This window comes from Macaca thibetana, chromosome X (genome assembly GCF_024542745.1).
Source record: "Macaca thibetana thibetana isolate TM-01 chromosome X, ASM2454274v1, whole genome shotgun sequence".
In the NCBI taxonomy this organism is placed as follows: Eukaryota; Metazoa; Chordata; class Mammalia; order Primates; family Cercopithecidae; genus Macaca; species Macaca thibetana.
Genome location: NC_065598.1, coordinates 93053971 through 93071643, shown reverse-complemented (window position 1 = coordinate 93071643; position 17673 = coordinate 93053971). Strand labels below are relative to the sequence as shown.

Genomic DNA, 17673 nt, shown 5'->3' with positions numbered 1-17673 from the left:
AAGCCAACTTGATCATGGTGGATAAGCTTTTTGATGTGCCACTGGATTTGGTTTGCCAATATTTTATTGAGGATTTCTGCATTGATGTGCATCAGGGATATTGGCCTGAAGTTTTCTTTTTTGTTGTTGTGTCTCTGTCACGTTTTGGTATCAGGATGATGCTGGCCTCATAATATGAATTAGGGAGGAGTCTCTCTTTTTCAGTTGTTTGGAATAGTTTCAGAAGGAATGGTACCAGCTCCTCTTTGTACCTCTGGTAGAATTCGGCTGTGAATCCATCTGGTTTGGGGCTTTTTTTGGTTGGTAGGCTATTAATTACTGCCTCCATTTCAGAACTTGGTATTGGTCTATTCAGGGATTCGACTTCTTCCTGGTTTAGTCTTGGGAGGGTATATGTGTCCAGGAAGGGAGGGTGTATGTGTCCAGGAACTTATCTATTTCTTCTAGATTTTCTACTTTATTTGTGTAGAGGTGTTTATAGTATTCTCTGATGATAGTTTATATTTCTGTGGGACCAGTGGTGATATCGCCTTTATCATTTTTTTATTGTCTATTTGATTCTTCTCTCTTTTCTTCTTTATTAGTCTGACTAGCATCCATCTATTTTGTTAATCTTTTCAAAAAATCAGCTCCTGGATTCATTGATTTTTTGAAAGTTTTTTCGTGTCTCTATCTCCTTCATTTCTGCTCTCATCGTAGTTATTTCTTGTCTTCTGCTAGCTTTTGAATTTGTTTGCTCTTGCTTCTCTAGTTCTTTTAATTGTGATGTTAAGGTGTTGATTTGAGATCTTCCCAGCTTTCTGATGTGGGCACTTAGTGCTATAAATTTCCCTCTTAACACTGCTTTAGCTGTGTCCCAGAGATTCTGGTACATTGTCTCTTTGTTCTCACTGGTTTCAAAGAACTTCTTGATTTCTGCCTTAATTTTGTTATATACCCAGGGGTCATTCAGGAGGAGGTTGTTTAATTTCCATGTAGTTGTTGCAACTTTGAGTGAGTTTCTTAATCCTGAGTTCTAATTTGATTGTACTGTGGTCTGAGAGACTTGTTATGATTTCCATTCTTTTGCATTTGCTGAGGAGTGTTTTACTTCCAATTATGTGGTCCATTTTAGAATAAGTGCCATGTGGTGCTGAGAAGAATGTATGTTCTGTTGATTTGGGGCCAAGAGTTCTGTAGATGTCTATTAGGTCCACTTGATCCAGAGCTGAGTTTGAGTCCTGAATATGCTTGTTAATTTTCTGTCTTGTTAATCTGTCAAACATTGACAGTGGGGTGTTAAAGTCTCCCACTATCATTATGTGGGAGTCTAAGTCTCTTTGTAGGTGTCTAAGAACTTGTTTGATGATTCCAGGTGCTCCTGTATTGGGTGCATATGTATTTAGGATAGTTAGCTCTTTTTGTTGTATTGATCCCTATACGATTATGTAGTACCCTCCTTTGTCCCCTTTGATCTTTGTTGGTTTAAAAGTGTGTTTTATCAGAGACTAGGATTGCAATCCCTGTTTTTTTTTTTTTTTCTTTCCATTTGCTTGGTAAATATTCTTCCATCCCTTTATTCTGAGCCTATGTGTGTCTTTGCATGTGACATGGGTCTCCTGAATACAGCACATCGATGGGTCTTGACTCTCTATCCAATTTGCCAGTCTGTGTCTTTTAATTGGGGCATTTAGCCCATTTACATTTAAGGTTAATATTGTTTTGTGCGAATTTGATCCTGTCATCATGATGCTAGCTGGTTATTTTGCACATTAGTTGATGCAGTTTCTTCATAGTGTCATTGGTCTTTATATTTTGGTATGTTTTTGTAGTGGCTGGTACCGGTTTTTCCTTTCTATATTTAGTGCTTCCTTCAGGAGCTCTTGCAAGGCAGGCCTGGTGGTGACAAAATGCCTCAGCATTTGCTTGTCTGGAAAGGATTTTATTTCTCCTTTGCTAACCAGGCTTAGTTTGGCTGGATATGAAATTCTGGGATGAAAATTCTTTAAGAATGTTGAATATTGGCCCCCACTCTTTTCTGGCTTGTAGGGTTTCTGTAGAGAGATCCACTGTTAGTCTGATGGGCTTCCCTTTGTAGGTGACCTAACCTTTCTCTCTGACTGCCCTTAACAGTTTTTCTTTCATTTCAACCTTGGAGAATCTGATGATTATTTGTCTTGGGGTTAATCTTCTCGTGGAGTACCTTAGTGGTGTTCTCTGTATTTTCTGAATTTGAATGTTGGCCTGTCTTGCTAGGTGGGGGAAGTTCTCCTGGATAATATCCTGAAGGATGTTTTCCAACTTGGTTCCATTCTGTCACTTTCAGGTACACCAATCATATGTTTGGTCTTTTCACATAATGCCATATTTCTTGGTGGGTTTATTCATTTCTTTTCATTCTATTTTCTCCAATCTTGTCTGCACACCTTATTTCAGCAAGGTGGTCTTCAATCTCTGATATCCTTTCTTCTGCTTGATTGATTCAGCTATTGATCCTTGTGTATGCTTCACAAAGATTTTGTGCTGTTTTTTTCAGCTCCATCAGGTCATTTATGTTCATCTCTAAACTGGTTATTCTAGTTAGCAGTTCCTGTAACCTTTGATCAAGGTTCTTAGCTTCCTTGCACTGGGTTAGAACATGATCCTTTAGCTCAGAGGAGTTTGTTATTGCCTACCTTCTGAAGTCTACTTCTGTCAATTCATCAATCTCAATCTCCATCCAGTTTTGTGCCCTTGCTGGAGAGGTGTTGCGATCATTTGGAGAAGAAGAGGCATTCTGGCGTTTGGAATTTTCAGAGTTTTTGTGCTGGTTTTTCCTCATCTTCATGGATTTATCTACCTTTGATCTTTGAGGCTGACGACCTTTGGATGGGGTTTTTGTGTGTGAGGGTATTTCTTTTTGATGCTGTTGTTGCTTTCTGTTAGTTTTTCTTCTAACAGGCCTCTCTTCTGCAGTTCTGCTGGAGTTTGCTAGAGATCCACTCCAGACCCTGTTCACCTGGGTATCACCAGTGGAGGCTGCAGAAGAGCAAAGATTGTTACCTGCTCCTTCCTCTGGAAGTTTCATCCCAGAAGGGCACTGGCATGATGCCAGACAGAGCTCTCCTGTATGAGGTATTTGTCAACTCCTGTTGGGAGGTCTCTCCTAGTCAGGAGGCATGGGGGTCACGGACCCACCTGAGGAGGCAGACTGAGCCTTACCAGAGCTGGTGTGCTGTGCTGGGAGAATCCCCCTGGTCAGGATCAGCTGCTGTCTTCGGAGCCAGCAGGCAGGAAAGATTAAGTCCACTGAAGCTGCGCCTGCAGCTGCCCCTCCCCACAGGTACTCTGTCTCAGGAAGATGAGAGTTTTATCTGTAAGCCTCTGACTGGGGCTGTGGCATTTCCTTCAGAGAGGCCCTGCCCCTGAGTAGGAATCTAGAGAAGCAGTCTGGCCACAGCCGCTTTGCCGCACTGTGGTGAATTCCGCCCAGTCCAAACCTGCCAGTCTCCTCAGCACTGTCAGGGGAAAACCACTTACTAAAGCCTCAGTAATGGCAGATGACCCTCTCTATCACCAAGCTTGATCATCCCAGGTCGACTCCTGACTGCTGTGCTAGCAGCGAGAATTTCAAGCCAGTGGTTCTTAGCTTGCTGAGCTCCATAGGAGTGGGACCTGCTGAGCGAGACCACTTGGCTCTCTGGCTTCAGCCACCTTTCCAGGGGAGTAGATGGTTCTCCTGTTTTGCTGGGGTTCCAGGCACCGCTGGGGTACAAAAACAACTCCTGCAGCTAGCTCGGTGCCTGCCCAAACAGCTGCCCAGTTTTGTTCTTGAGACCCAGGGCCCTGGTGGTATAGGCATATGAGGGAATCTCCTGATCTGCAGATTGCAAAAATTCATGGAAAAAGCATAGAATCTGAGGCGGGTAGCACCGCCCCTCACCGCTTCCCTTGGCTGGTGGAAGGAGGTCCCTGGCTCCTTGCACTTCCTGGGAGAAGCGATGCCCCATCCTGCTTCTGCTCGCTCTCTGTGGCTTGCACACACTGTCTAACCAGTCCCAATGAGATCAACTAGGTATCTCCCTTCTGCATTTATCTCATTGGGAGCTGCAGACGAGAGCTGTTTCTATTTGGCCATCTTGGCTCCTCCATCCCCCAAATAAAAAGGTGTATACTTTTTATTATACTTGGTCTAGCTCTTTTAAAAGTAGGTAACCTTTAAAAAGTACTTAGAAAGGAAATACAACAGACCATATATTCCGATTTCTTCACGGCTGAAAAAGTGTCAGATAATTCAAAGATAAGAGCATGAATGTACAGTCCATCAAAATAAGAGTAGAAGCCAAAGGATTAAGTTGCTGTTAATATCAACAAGGTTTTAGGAAGTTTCCCTACCCTACTCCTCCACCAAGTCCTGGTTGAAATCAGAACTGAAAACAGCAGTTGGTATATGGAAAGGTTTCAACTTCAGTGCTGAGAAAACTAATATCTCACAAGAACTAGAACATTGTGGGAGATCAGGAAAGAAGGAAAAATAGAAATTGCTTCAATAAAGAAGCAAGGAACATGATGTAAAGAAAGAAATATCCCTGGATCAAGCTTTCCATAAATGTTTTCTTGGGAGACTGGAGTGTAGAATTATACCATTGGCAAATGTTAATAAAAAGATACAGATACACACATATACATAGAGATACATGTGTACATGTATATATGCATGTATACACATTCTCCATACATATATATGGAATAGAAGCAATTTAAGCTATACAACATGATCAAGTTATTTTTATAAGCAACATATTATCAGTTTTTATGCTCAGATACACACATGCACACACACACACATATATACATACACACATATACATATGTTAACATAATCCTCAAAAAAACCACCTTATGGGATGATTACTTAGATTGAGGGTGGCTAACTATTATAAGGGGAGATTATAAAAATAGGATAAGAGAAAAACTCAGCACTGCCTTCCTCTGAAACATACCTTAGCTTATGGCTAGGTGCTTTTCCTCCCATCTACTACCTGCTCTGACCCCACCCTCCCAAAGCACTTCTCTGCTTGTGAATTCTTCTTTCTACATTGACTTCCCCTCACCTTTAATCAAGTTTGGCCACGGCTCACATGTCAACCTAATATATTTGAAATATAAAAGATATCTCCTGCTTTCCTTTCTTAACAAAGTATAATGCTGTCGAAGTATGAGGGGATTTGTGAGCTGTCGGGGATGGAAATAGCAAATGAATGTGTTGGGAAATCACTGTGACTTTATGATAACAGAAGACCATATTGCTTAAACTATGTAGGTGAAGTTCAATATATGTGCTTAAACCCATCAGGTTCTTACTTTTCTATAGTCAGCACTGCACTGATAAAAATGTGGTAGCTGGCATGGATCATTAGCTTAAAGAGGTTATAATTTTAATAGAATAAAAGATCAGAAGAAATAATATACTTAAGGCATTGCTGCTGATTCTGTAAATTCATAATATTTTACATAGGAATAAACTTTTATTAATTATAAAAGGAAAAGCATTAAGTACAAATTAAAATAAATTTGTGCCTATATATGTATAATGTACATATTCAAATTAAATGAGTTCTAGTTTCATCCCCTTCATAAGTTTTCATAGAAAAACTTTTGTGACCACATATATATATGTATATATGCATATGTGTGTGTGTGTATATATGTATATATGCATGTGTGTGTATTTTGTTGTTGTTGTTGTTGTTAGTATACCTCACTGATTTGACCAGAAACGTTTTAGGTAAATAAAACAGAATCCTTAGGTTTCTTATATATGTCTCTAGAGTCATCCAATGACTTTTTCTTTTTAACTGTAAGATGAGCTTCTCAACATTCATGAGACATGCACCAGAATCATTCATTCCCCTTGTCTTTTGAAAGAAACAAATAGTTTTCAGCTGACTCTCATGAATCTGACAGTCTCTCTTTCTGAGTCCTATAAAGCTGTCTAAGTGATGCAAACATAACTGGCTTGCTTTAGAATACTGAATAGCATTTTCTATTTATTTTTATTCCACTGGAAATACACAAGGCTGGGGAAATAGAGAAAAGAATTAAAAGGCCGGGCGCGGTGGCTCAAGCCTGTAATCCCAGCACTTTGGGAGGCCAAGATGGGTGGATCATGAGGTCAAGAGATTAAGACCATCCTGGCTAATACGGTGAAACCCCGTCTCTACTAAAAAATAAAAAAAAAAAAAAACTAGCCGGGCGAGGTGGCGGGCGCCTGTAGTCCCAGCTACTTGGGAGGCTGAGGCAGGAGAATGGCGTAAACCCGGGAGGCAGAGCTTGCAGTGAGCTGAGATCCTGCCACTGCACTCCAGCCTGGGCGACAGAGCGAGACTCAGTCTCAAAAAAAAAGAATTAAAATAACTGGTTTTTTAAAGAACAACCTGGTCAAATTAGTAAATATCTTAGCCCTTGACAGCCAACGTGGTTGTGGTCAAGGAAAATAATAAAATGATCTGAACACTTCAAACTTAACCTTGGGAAAAGGCTGAAGAGTAGCCATTTGTTAAGCTGAAGCTACTAATTCTGCAAATCAAATATATAAATATCACCCTACCATGCTCCTGGTAAACAAGAGAACTGAAACAAATGTGATCTATAGTAAGCAAGGCACAGTAAATATACTTTAAAATGCAGATATAACTCATGAACTACTATAGAATTATCTTCCAATAAAATAGGCTAACTAAATTTCTTACATATGTCATCGATTGTTAGATGTCTGAAGGAAGTTTATAAGCATAACTTACACTCTACCTTATATGAGATGAAGAATCACACAGTGTTTCTCCTTCTTATGGTCCTAAGATATTCTAATTTGAACTATTCTTAAAATGAGGCATATATAGAAAATGTAAGCACATAATTTCTTGAGTATTAGGAAGTTCTGTTTATTATTTGTGTCTATATGTGCATATACTTTTTTTTTTTTTTTTTTTTTTTTTTGAGACGGAGTCTCGCTCTGTCGCCGGGGCTGGAGCGCAGTGGCCGGATCTCAGGATCTCAGCTCACTGCAAGCTCCGCCTCCCGGGTTTACGCCATTCTCCTGCCTCAGCCTCCTGTGTAGCTGGGACTACAGGCGCCCGCCACCTCGCCCGGCTAGTTTTTTGTATTTTTTTAGTAGAGACGGGGTTTCACCGTGTTCGCCAGGATGGTCTCCATCTCCTGACCTCGTGATCCGCCCGTCTCGGCCTCCCAAAGTGCTGGGATTACAGGCTTGAGCCACCGCGCCCGGCTATATGTGTATATACTTATGTACATGAATGCACAGATAACCTTCCACATGACTCAGAACATATCTCATGGGGAATGCAATTAGTCCTCATTATACATTTATGAATTAAGTTACCACTTTTCTTTTGGCACATGAGAGGGAATAGAGATAGCATATGAGTATAGTCTGTACAGCAGCCAGGCAGTGGCAGAACAGGAACTAGCCTTGACTTGTCTTTACTTTTCATTTAATTTTCTTTTACCAGTTACACATTATTTTTTTTATGTATTTCCTCAAAACTTTCTAACACCTGTAATCCCAGCACTTTGGGAGGCTGAGGCGGGTGGATCACTTGAGGTCAGGAATTCAAGACCAGCCTGACCTACATGGTGAAACTCCGTTTCTACTAAAAATATAAAATTAGCCAGGCGTGGTGGCGCATGCCTGTAATCCCAGCTACTTGGGAGGCTGAGGCAGGAGAATCGCTTGAACCTGGGAAGCGGAGGTTGCAGTGAGCCAAAATCGCACCGTTGCACTCCAGCCTGAGCAACAAAAGCAAAACTCCGTCTCAAAAAAAAAAAAAAAATCCTTTTTCATTTACATTTTCCAAATGAAAATCAGATGTGTACCAGCTGTAAATATACACTCTCAATATAGAAATTGCATTTAACATAACTATACAGTGATACCTGGCTCATTTCCTATATTTCAATCTAGAAAGAAATTGTTGGTAAAAGTCAGAGTGAACATTTTCCTGTTTTTTCTTTAACAAATTTCCAGTACTAGCTCATAATTGAAGCATTTCAAGTTATTTCTTTCCTGGTATCTCTACCATTTCTGTGTTTATTAACATTTGATAACAAATCCTCTGTTATTACTTTTGTGAATTTTATACCACTAGAACCATATTTTCTATCAACAAATTTCTGTTAGCATCTGATGATGTCCTAATGCCTACAATCTTCTGTTATATCCTGGTTGGCTTCAGAGCGGATAAGAAGGCAGCAACATGGAACTGCATGAACAAAGGTAAGATATAATACTGAAAATCCCTTTTGATTGTTCTTTCTCTATATACTGCAATACAACAAAACTATACACACGTACTTGTGTGTGTGTATGTGTATGACTATAATTCTGATTCTGAGTTCTGGATCCAGTGATAAGCTACTGAGCTTTGCTAGCCTGTGCAATTGTCCCCATGTGTTTCTAATAATTAGTAGCTGCTTAAGATATCATTGACATATTCTTTCATATTTAATCTCATACTTGAAAATATAGTTATGGAGCCGGGCGCGGTGGCTCAAGCCTGTAATCCCAGCACTTTGGGAGGCCGAGACAGGCGGATCATGAGGTCAGGAGATTGAGACCATCCTGGCTCACACGGTGAAACCCCGTCTCTACTAAAAAATACAAAAAGCTAGCCGGGCGAGGTGGCGGGCGCCTGTGGTCCCAGCTACTCGGGAGGCTGAGGCAGGAGAATGGCGTAAACCCGGGAGGCGGAGCTTGCAGTGAGCTGAGATCCGGCCACTGCACTACAAGCCTGGGCGACAGAGCGAGACTCCGTCTCAAAAAAAAAAAAAAAAAAAGAAAATATAGTTATGATTTTAGTCATTTACTGCAATTAAATCTTGCAAAGAATGCTTTATTTTGAAAAACAATGGCATCATGTCAAATAATTAACTTGTGCTCCCTTTACACACACATTTTTATTTATCTGCTTCTAAGTTAACTACCCAGCTAATGATAAGCTTTTCTGCTGTATGAACAATCATGTTTACGACTGCCCCATGGATGCTTACTCTTTTTTTTCAACAACATAATGTTATTTGCTTCCCTTTTATTTCTTTAATATGTAGAACACAATATTTCAACATTAAAAATTTGTAACATGGTAGGCCAGTGCGGGCTTAGACTTTGTATTACTTTCCATTTATTAATAGTAATAATTATTTATTACTTTCCTTTTTTTCTTTTTAGACGGAGTCTTGCTCTATCACCCAGGCTGGAGTGCAGTGGCGAGATCTCAGCTCACTGCAACCTCCACCTCCCAGGTTCAAGTGATTCTCCTGCCTCAGCCTCCTGAGTAGCTGGGATTATAGGCGTGCACCACCACGCCCAGTTAATTTTTGTATTTTTAGTAGAGACGGGGATTCACCATGTTGGCCAAGATGGTCTTGCACTGCTGACCTCAAGTGATCTACCTGCCTCACCCTCCCAAAGTGCTGGGATTACACGCGTGAGCCACCATGCCCAGCCTAACCTATCCACTTTTAATCATTTCTCCTTTTACCAGTGAGACTAGTCGATGGCAATTTCCAATTATACATCAAGGGACAATGCTGAAGTTACACTTTAATATTTAATTAAAAATTCATTATGATGCCCCAAATGTATGAACAATACATTTATTCAATATATTTTGATGTTACATATATTTCAGCTATCTCCTAGAGGATATAATTTACTTTTTAATTTTGTTAAAACTTTTTTAAAATTACAGAATTGATCAAGTGACACATATCTATCAAAATTTACATGAGGTTTTCTCCTAAACTTTCATGCTCAGTAAGCCCAGCCCTATCCTAAGATTAAACAATAGCCACCTAGGCTTTGTTGTCCTTTATTGATTCATTTTATCAGCTTTTGCTTCTTTAATCATTACAAAATTTATTTTAGAATATGGTAAGGTTGGGACTATACTCTCCAACCAATGTTTTAACCAATTATTACAGAACTGTTGATTAAGTAATCCATCCTTGAGGAAGGTGGTTATACAGTTTAGGAAACAATTTTGAATGATCTAAAAAATAGGCTTTCCAATAATGTGGGCTGTTTCTCTTGCTGACATAAACAATATGTGTCTGTATACTGTTAAGCTATAAAATGGTTCATTTAATCACATTTAATTGAGTTTATGATTTTATACTTAATTCGAGCTTAAACTCTATAACAATACTATTTATTTTCTCCCCTCCCCTCTCATCATGATGTTCCAGGTAGGTTATCTGGACAGGTGAAATCACTAAAACAAATTCAACAATCTGAAAATATTTCTAGGGGCCGGGAGCGGTGGCTCACGTCTGTAATCCCAGCACTTTGGGTGGTCAAGGCGGGCGGATCACGAGGTCAGGAGATCAAGACCATCCTGGCTAACACAGTGAAACCCCGTCTCTACTAAAAATACAAAAAGAAACTAGCCAGGCGTGGTGGCGGGTGCATGTAGTCCCAGCTACTCGGGAAGCTGAGGCAGGAGAATGGCTTGAACCTGGGAGGCGGAGCTTGCAGTGAGCCGAGATCGCGCCACTGCACTCCAGTCTGGGCCATAGAGCCAGACTCCGTCTCAAAAAAAAAAAAAAAAAATCTAGGATATTAAAATGGAAATGGGATGTTTTACTAAGAATCATACCATTATCTGATAGAGAAGGGAAAAGCCATTTTTACTACTAATATGCAAAAAGAAACATTACTGTAGAGCAAAGATATGGAACAAACACAAGACTTGTAGTCATATGACCTGAGGTTCTAAATCTGACTCTGCGACTTATTAGCTAGTTCTGCTGCTTTGGGCACATTACTTAAGGTATCTGAGCTTCAGTATGTCATCCACTGAATGAGAGTAAGAGCAAATATGTCCTCACAGTGTTTTCAGAAAAAACAAAGCCTGACAATGTATGTAAAAGATACACTGAATGTCAAAAAGAAATAAACAACTGTTTATTATATAAAGTATTATACAAATATATAATATTATGACAAAACTAGCTTATTTACAGATCAGAAATTAGAACCCATAATCCATGGATTTAAAATTTCCAATTGGCTTGATTGCTTAATTCCAGCAGAGAAAGCAAAGTGACTAGGTAGTTCCTTGAGTCATATAATATTTTGTGAGGATGCTAAAATCCTGCTAAAGAGCAAAATAAAATAAATGCATATAAAATGTAATTAAAAGTATTATACAAGTATATTTTCCATTCAACTTGTCAGCATAAACTTCACCAGAAAATGAAATCATTTGCCAGCACCAGGAGGCAACCAAGCAGAATGCAATCAATGTCTTTATTAAATGATACCAACTGGGAGATAACTTAGTCTTAGTACAAGGACAATAAAAGGCCTTAAATTTTTGACAAGACAAATGTACCTTTAATTCACTTTAATAAAACAAGAGAAATCAATAATTAAAATGTGCTTGAGAAACGAAATTAACTGCATAATGAAGGTAACCCAATGAAATACTGGCACATCAAAATATAGGAAGTATAAATCTGGTAAAAGAAGAAAAATAAAATTGACAAAGTTCAAGTTAATTTAAGAATAGAAATATGGGCTGGGCATGGTAGCTTATGCCTGTAATCCCAACACACTGGGAGGCTGAGGCGGGAGGATTGCTTGAGCTCAGGAGTTTGAGGCCAGCCTGGCCAACAGGGTGAAACCCAATCTCTACAAAAAAATACAAAAATTAGCCAGGCAAGGTGGTGAGCGCCTGTGGTCCCAGCTACTAAGGAGGCTGAGGTGGGAGAATCGCTTGCACCCAGGAGGTCAAGGCTGCAGTGGGCCGAGATGGCACCACTGCACTCCAGCCTGGGCAACAGAGAGACACCCTGTCTCAAAAAAAAAAAAAAAAAAAAAAAAAAGAAAAGAAAAGAAAAAAGAAAGAATGTATTATTTAGGAAAAAGAGAGGGATTTATTGCTTTATTCAGAGCTGCGGACTAGGAATATGAATGTGTAGGTTCTAGTTTTAATTCCATGATTTCCTGGTACTGAGTCTTAAGTAACTCTCTTAACTTCTCTTAGGCCTTACTTTTCTCAGCTATGAAATAAGGAGATTAAACTAGACCAGTTGTTCTCAGGTGTTAGAATTTCAGAAACTGTGCAAAAAATCAGGAGGCACTTTCTATACTGCCAAATTAGGCTATTATTTTAAGAGGAAAATCCCTACCATCTATCATCACCGTCATTTCATAAAAGTAGGATATTTTATCATGAAAAATATGTAAAGGAAATAATCTCAGAATAAAGGAGCAGTTCTTTATATTGAATACATTTAGTTTAAATTTCTGTGTGTTTTAAATTATCATTTACGGGCTGATGAAAACTTCATATGTTAACACTGGTTCACAGAACAGTGTTTTAGCAAATGGAATCTAAGGGCACATCTAGCTCTTATATTCTATGGCTCAATTCCTTTTTGGATACTCTCTTGCTTTACAAAATAGGTACATGCATGGATTTAAAAAGCAGGTATTAGTGTTAAGGGTATTACTGGGCATTAGGGGTAGAGATAAAGAGAACTTCAACTTTTAAAAAGTACTTCTTTTTCTTTTTCTTTTTTTTTTAGACAGAGTCTCACTCTCTTGCCCAGGCTGGAGTACAGTGGCACCATCTTGGCTCACCACAACCTCCACCTCATGGGTTCAAGCAATTCTCCTGCCTCAGCCTCCTGAGTAGCTGGGACTACAGGTGCGAGCCACCATGCCCAACTAAGTTTTGTATTTTTAGTAGAGACGGGGTTTCACTATGTTGGCCAGGCTAGTCTCGAACTCCTGACCTCGTGATCTGCCTGCCTTGGCCTCCCAAAGTGCTGGGATTACAGGCGTGAGCCACTGCACCCAGTAAAAGTACTTATTTTTCATTGTGCTAAGGCAAAGAGTCTTGTCTGAGATAAATTCTTGTTTCAGTGTGGCCATTTTACTATTAGGTTCATGGACATACTAATGTTCAGTTTTTCACTGCTTCCTTTTGAGATGATTAGAGTAGACTCATATTCATCTTTTCAGCACTTATTTAGAGGGCAGCAAAGCTCATGCTGCTATCCAGTCACTTTTCTTTCTTCTCCCTTGTCTCCCTAAGATTTAACTATAAACTGACAATATTATAGAAATCAAAAATTAAGGGAACTAAAGTATAAAAAGTATCTTGTTTGTATTACACTCAGGATCATATAAACAGAATGCTAATGAATGAATTGTAGGTTTTTAAGGGTTATTTTCCAAATTTAGCAAGGTAATTAACATATATGCTAATACAAATATTAATAGACATACAGATATACTTTGAGCAGCCTGCAGTCTACACCCTACTTTCCTAGAGCTGAAAGAAGAGTGGGACTACACTCCTTAAGCCTGCTTCCCAGGGAAGATATAAAATGCTTTCTCAGTATCTATCCCACTAGAGATTTTAAAAGGAAAAACTCTGAAGGAACAAATCCAACAAATGTGTAATTTTTTATTTCTACACTTGACCTTAGCCAAAAGGCCAAGAAGCAATACATTTTTATTTCTTTTTCTTTTTATTTATTTATTTTTTTGAGAGGGAGTCTTGCTCTGTCGCCCAAGCTGGAGTGCAGTGGCGCCATCTTGGCTCACTGAAAGCTCCGCCTCCTGGGTTCACGCCATTCTCCTGCCTCAGCTTCCCGAGTAGCTGGGACTACAGGCGCCCACCACCAGGCCCGGCTAATTTTTTTGTATTTTTAGTAGAGACGGGGTTTCACCGTGTTTGCCAGGATGGTCTCGATCTCCTGACCTCATGATCCGCCTGCCTTGGCCTCCCAAAGTGCTGGGATTACAGGCTTGAGTCCCTGCGCCCGGCTTCTCCTTCTTCTTCTTTTTTTTTTTTGAGACAGAGTTTTGCTCTTGTTGCCCAGGCTGGAGTGCAATGGCATGATCTTGATTCACTGCAACCTCCGCCTCCCGGGTTCAAGCGATTCTCCTGCCTCAGCCTCCCAAGTAGCTGGGATTACAGGCATGCACCATCAAGTTCAGCTAATTTTGTATTTTTAGTAAAGACAGGGTTTCACCAGGTTAATCAGAATGGTCTTGAACTCCTGACCTCAGGTGATCCGCCTGCCTGGGACTCCCATAGTGCTGGGATTACAGGCCTGAGCCATTGTACAGGGCCATTTTTCTTTCTCTGTATGGGAGTCAGGTCCACTTAGCATTTGAAAGAGGGGGCTACTGCACAGAGAATTAGATGGGGAAAGGAAGAGGACTGTACGGGATTAGTACAAAGAACTTTGCCTTTTGACTTCAGATAATGAACTGGGGGGACGACTGGCAGTGATTTACCTTCTAGATTCTCAGTACCTTTTGATTTACTTTTTTTTTTTTTTTTTTTGAGACAGAGTCTTATCTGTCGCCCCAGGCTAGAGTACAGTGGCAGGATCTCAGCTCACTGCAACCTCCGCCTCCCGGGTTCAAGCAATTTTCTGCCTCAGCCTGCTGAGTAGCTGGGATTACAGGCGCCTGACACCACACCTGGCTAATTTTTGTATTTTTAGTAGAGACAGGGTTTCAGCATCTTGGCCAGGCTGGTCTTGAACTCCTGACCTCATGATCCACCTGCCTCAGCCTCCCAAAGTGCTGGGATTACAGGCATGAGCCATCGCGCCCGGCCGATTTACATTTTCTTGCTAACTAAGGAGCAACATGGGACAGCATCCCCAGTGAGGATGACCCTCATGTCATCCTTCTGAAGTTGCTAAGATATGTACTTTGAAAAATTTCTAAAAGTTACACAATATGTAGTTTAGACTCTATTGGTCCTATTAAGGGTACATGTTTTTAAACTCCCTCCACTCTGCTGAAACAAAAGGCAGCCCGCAGAAAAACCTTTAAACCTTTGAAAACTTTTCCCAATCTGGACTGGCATAATATCCTAGAATCACAAATCTGTTCATATACCCTGGTGATGGCCCATGCCTCTATAACTAAAAACCTCTATCACTCAAGGTATGCGTACTGTGGACACCAGTGCATTGCACAAACACAAAGAATGGGGCTACAAATGCTATGCAGTCACACAGAATTTGGTTGAAAACCAGAGCACATCATCAGTGGTGAAGCAAGTGACGAGAAACCTAGAAACCAAGAGATTAAATTCTAAATCTGTTTCTGCTACTTCTTCGTTATTTAAGACTGATAAAGCCGTTTTGATACTGTCTATGTGAAACAGACATTTTCTAATAGCACTAGAGTTTTTCTCATGAACCAAAACACTCATGCACATAGCATACAACTTAACAAGCCAAGTAAAAGTGCCCAGAGTTTGTGTAGGTAGCCTTTATTGCCTACGTGTTGACAATCTCCGCCTCTGCTCTTGCCCTAAGGGCACTGCAATCATCATACCTGCCTAGTTAAGCATCTCTCTAGGGCCTTGCCCTTCAGAGGCAGGTAACTCAAACAGCATGCCAGCTTTAAAGGTTACATTTTCTCACAATAAATCCTACTTACTTTTTGTTTTCTTTTTCTTTTTGGCTAGGCAAAAAGAGGGATTTTTTTTTTAAATTGCTTCTTATTTTTTAACCTTTTTCTTCATTTAGTAGAGACATTAATTTTGTAATATTGGCCGTAGGGGTTGGCACTTTTTAATAAAGAAAATGGTTTTATTTATACATTAATGGCAATAGACAGGTTAAAATATCATTTGTAATTCACTATCCATATCCTAAGATAAACCCAGGAGTATACAGTACTTCTGTAGTGTCCAGCCATTACTTAGCAAGGGAAGGCGGAGGGAGGGAAGATTGATTCTGAGAAAAGTTTCATAGACCAATTCTTTTGTGGCTTGTTTCTCAGACCTTTCTCTCTGGTAAATACGACCTTGGGGGCCATATCTTTCTTCTGTTCTTCTATATACCACTGCTACAAGACCTCTGATCAAGCCCAGTTATTGATTACCCTGGGTTCACATAAGGCTTTTGGTTAGTCAACCTTTCCTTTGACCTCTGCTCTTCAGACATCAGAATAATGTCTTCATTCATCTCTTGAACTTGCTTACATACCTGAATTGTTTGCCCAGCTTTTACCTTTCTATATCTAACTAAATTCCTGTGCACCTCCCATCCTCATTTTCAGCTAAAATAGCTGTCTTGGCACAGTGAAGAAAAAGTAATCTTGCCAACTTCTCTGGCTGTTATTTACCTTTCTCCTTTTCTTAGCTTTCCACTGGCACCCTGTCCTCACATGCTCATATATATCCATAAAATTCACAATTGGATTACTAGAGAATGTAAATGATGGTAGCACTTTTAAAGCAAGAAACGTGAGATGCAAAAGTTACAAACATTTTACACCACTCAACAGAGAGAATATGCTTTCCATGTTGCATGATGTGGCATAAATGTGCTTCTGTTACCATAATAAACCATTTAAAAATTATTTTTTAAAAGTCTGCACATATGAATGTAATTAAAATGCTCTGTTGCATTGTAAATCTAAAGTAATTTAGGGAACAACCTTTGTTTCTTTGCTGAAAGACTAACATCTGTCTGTTGTTAAAGTTATGCAGAGCGAAGAACTCAAATTCATTCCTATGGTGGTTAAACTATGTGTTCATTATTAAACAGTCTGAAGTTGAAATCAATTTAAACAATATAACAAACTTCCAGTAATTTTTCAACAAATAAGTTTATCTAGCTCTCCTTTTTTATCCACTGAGCTATCAGTTAAATGGGAAGAAGCAACAGCAAAGCCCTTTCCTTACTTTCATGGCTATTCATATTGGATGGTCCATTGCTTCTGCTTCCTCCACTACTGCTTCTATTAAGTGAGCCCTTCCAATCCACCTTTCTGAGTCTCCTCAACCTCTTCTGTGGAATATCCCCATAACTATGTCACCCCCAAACTTAAAGGCCTGATAGCAGCTTATTCTTTTCAATTTCTCTGTGGACGTTGATGGTGTTGTCTTACTCCCTAGTATTCTAAAAATGCTTTCTTCCCTTGGCTCCTGAAATAAAGTACTGATTTTGGTTATCCCCCTTTTCTTTTGTAACTTTTTTTTTTTTTTTTTGAGACAGAGTCTCGCTTTGTTGCCCAGGCTGGAGTGCAGTGGCGCCATCTCCGCTCACTGCAAGCTCCGCCCCCTGGGTTTACGCCATTCTCCTGCCTCAGCCTCCTGAGTAGCTGGGACTACAGGTGCCCACCACCATGCCTGGCTAATTTTTTTGTATTTTTAGTAGAGACGGGGTTTCACTGTGTTTGCCAGGATGGTCTCGATCTCCTGACCTCGTGATCCGCCCGCCTCAGTCTCCTAAAGTGCTGGGATTACAGGCGTGAACCACCGCGCCCGGATTCTTTTGTAATTCTTTCTTGGCAAGTTCTTTTCAACCTCCATCCTAAATGTAGGCATTATTCTCTAAGATTTTATCTGCAATCTTCCTCTTCTACTCCAAAGACTTTTCTTTGAATTTACCTATTTTTTTTCTTTTTTTTTTTTTGGCAACTTCCAAATATCTCTCCAGGTAAAACTTCTAACTACATGCTTAAAATCGTCACCCAGAATAATCCAGAAATAAATCTAAACCTATCATTTTCACCCTGCTTTCCAACCTCAATAGATGTCATGTTTCCAAAAAGTATCAAGTTTAAACCATCTTGACTCAAACTCCTTACTTATATTGATTATTATGTTCCCCAGTCTCTTATATTTTGTCATTTGTTTATTT

At 39.8% G+C, this 17673-nt stretch overlaps 1 protein-coding gene across 6 annotated transcripts in view; it reads right to left on the bottom strand.

Moving 5' to 3' along the window:
* DIAPH2 (diaphanous related formin 2) overlaps positions 1-17673 on the bottom strand; it is a 912659-nt gene that overhangs the window by 391039 nt on the left and 503947 nt on the right. The window lies entirely within an intron of this gene.